Source organism: Triticum dicoccoides, chromosome 2A (genome assembly GCF_002162155.2).
Source record: "Triticum dicoccoides isolate Atlit2015 ecotype Zavitan chromosome 2A, WEW_v2.0, whole genome shotgun sequence".
Classification (NCBI taxonomy): Eukaryota; Viridiplantae; Streptophyta; class Magnoliopsida; order Poales; family Poaceae; genus Triticum; species Triticum dicoccoides.
Genome location: NC_041382.1, coordinates 8,736,926 through 8,740,229, shown reverse-complemented (window position 1 = coordinate 8,740,229; position 3,304 = coordinate 8,736,926).

Below are 3,304 nucleotides of genomic sequence, written 5' to 3'. Positions count from 1 at the left end.
TCACCCACGACTTCAGCACGTATCGACACTGCACCAAGTTCGTCTGCACCGCCAAACCCCGATGCCGACCCTGCATCTACTCCTACTCCTTATGGGAATGCGTAGAGGCTCTATGTCTTCAAACCTTTTTGGTCCTTACTGACAAAAGGGGGAGAAGCATATGAGTTGATAGTCTTCAAGCGGCTCCATATGGGCGGTTGCTTTATATTTTTGCCTAGTGTTTACAACTCTCGCTTTTGATACATTTGGTTCTTTGAGTTGTAACAATTAAACTCGATGGTCGTCTGCTACTTATTTGCTATTCTGTGATGCGATGATAAATTCCGCATGTGCGATGATAACTTCCGCACTTAGGTCATTTTGCAGACGTCCATTTTTCATTATGCATGTCATTATCTTCGTTATATCAAATCATGCATGATGAATTGTCGTCATAAGTTGAAGAGGATCTCCAAAAGTACAACCTGCCATGTGCATTTGCAGTCCAAAAGCAAATTACTAATATACACATCTTCAGGGGGAGCCTTTGCCACTTATGAAGACAATACCTTTATCCTTACAATTTCACATACATTATCCCTGTTGAAAACTTCAACCAGTTTATCATCAATCACCAAAAAGAGGGAGATTGTAAGTGCATCTAGTGCCACCCCTAGTTGGTTTTGGAGTATTGACGACAAACCTGGTTGAGGGACTAATGTGTTTGTGAGAATTGCAGGATAACACAGGTAGTAGTCCCTCATTGATTCGGTTTACCTACCAGAGACGACCCCTAAAAATGTATGAAGACATTGAAGACAGTTGTGGTATATGAAGATATTCGCATTGAAGACTATGACATGAGAAGACATTGAGTGAAGACTATGGAGCGCGAAGACGTAGATGTTTTGCTGTTTTCTTTTCTTCTTTGTTGAGTCATAGGAACCACCGCACTGTTAAGTGGGGTCCAAGTGAAGAAAGTCAGAGTGACTGAAGTGATGCTCAATGAAATCCTATGTCTTCGAGCGAAGACAATGAGATCAAATGTTATCCAAAGCTGGATGAGTCAGCTTTGCTTGTAGACCAAGTAAAGTTGCCGTGTGTGTTTGAAATCTGACCGTTGGAACACGTGTCAGTTCCATAGTGACCCAGGGTCATTTCGGACAAATCAGGTCGGGTTGCCTAGTTGCTATAAATAGCCCACCCCCTACACCATAAATTGGTTGGCTGCTCAGAGTTAGTGCATGAGTTTTGTTGTTTGAGAACAACCCACCTCCGAAGCTTTTGAGAGAGAGAAATCCTTGTGAGGACAAAGCCCAAACACCTAGAGCCAAAGAGTGTTAGGCATCACTGAAGTCTTTCTGTCTGCGTAACCTGAAGACTTGTTACACTTGAGGACTGTGAATCCTCCAGCCGGTTAGGCGTCGCGTTCTGAGCATCCAAGAGTCATTGTGGATCGCTGGTGAATGAAGTCTGTGAAGGTTTGGAAGTCTACCTTGAAGACTTACCAGAGTAATTGGGCGAGGACTAGGTGTCCTTAGCTCAAGGAGAATAAGGTGAAGACGTGGTCTTCTGAGTTGAATCTCAGCCTCCCTAACCAGACGTACAGTTGTCACAACAACTGGAACTGGTCCAACAAATCATGTGTCCTCATCAAGTGACTAGTTCTATCCTCTCCCTCTCTTTACTTACAGTTTGTCTTAGTGAAGTCATTGCCTGATTGCTTTGCCTGTTTGACTTCACTACTTGACTAATATTGTTGTCTGGCTTCATACTATCTTCCATCCTGATCCTTACTACCTAGCTGTCATTAGTCTTCGAGCTTTCACTTCATTGCATACTTGACTATGGCTTGCTTAGTGTAGTTTACCTTCCGCTGCATATCAATAGGGTCATTTCTATTGTTTGTCTTTGAAACTTCCATGTTTTGAAGACTTTCATAAAAATCGCCTATTCACCCCCTCCCCCTCTAGTCGATAACTAGAACTTTCACACGACCACTTCCCCAAATTGAACCCATCTGCTCACAACGCCGCCGTCGCCCTGCGTCGCCGTCGGCCGCCGCACCCTCTCCCATCGCCCTCCACACGCCCTCGACGCCGCCCCTGACACCGACCTCCACGCCGCCCCCGACCCCGACCTCGACACCGCCCTCCGCCGCGTGACCGAGCCCCGACCCCGACCTCGACGCCGCCTTCCCCTCCCTCGCCGCAGGCACCCGAGGTGAGCACGCCTCCTCCTCCCCCTCCCCTACCTCTGCCTAACTAAAGTTCTTAGGATTCATCAAATTTTAGATTGCATCAAATTAGTTAGGGTTCATCAAATTAGATGTTAATTAGGAAAGTAGTTCCTAGGTAGGTTCATCTAATTAGTTAGTAAGAACTAGGGCAGTAGTGTTTAATAGAATTAGTAAGAAAATTAGTAGAACTAGGTGAACTAGTTTATTTTTACTAAGAACTAGTGTATTTTTAGTAAGAAAATTAATATAGCTAGTTGAACTAGTTTATTTTTAGTAAGAACTAGTTTATTTTTATTTATAGTAAGTATATTTTTATTAAGAACTAGTTGAATTAATAGAACTAGTTGAATATGTCACATTTGTTGTTATTTTTTTAGTTAAAGAAATTATGCCCGCATCGACGTCGACGATGCCTATCCTGCATCCTCGTCGTCGACTCGGTGGAGAACACCTGCTTGATCAGATGGGCCATGTCCGGGACTGGGCTCCGCCGGGCTGGTACTGGGAGGCGCTACCTACCGGGCGGTGCAGCTTGGTGAGGAGTCAGCTAGTCGTTGACCTGAACCTTCTTTGGTGGCGGTCGCGTGGGCCAGTGACGGTGCAGAGGCTTGACGACCCCGCGGAGGTGGTATGTCATCATGTCAGCGAGGAGGACGCACACGTCCGTCGCTACATCGTTGCCTTGGAGCGCAGGTTCTCCAATACCTGGCAGGTTCCCCAAGGATCTCACTGGAGCTATGATCCTGTGATGGTTCATTCTGTTTTGGTGTCCACTGCCCGCGCCGATACCCGTTGTTCGCTAGGGTTTTAGTTGTATTAGTGATCATATATGTATGATACTCTTCGGGGTGTATTAGTGATAATATTCGATGATGTACGGATGCAAGAGATAATTTACATTTGCTTATTGAATGCATGCTAATTTGAATACATATTTATTTTACGATTTAGTTTTGCTTATTGAATGCTCAAATTGGAGAAGTACTCCTATTTTGAATGCTCAAATTGGACCCCATTATGCAAGGCGTATGCATTTGATTAGTTGATAGCTTATAGGGTTTTTGTTTCTACAGAAATCTAGGAGCC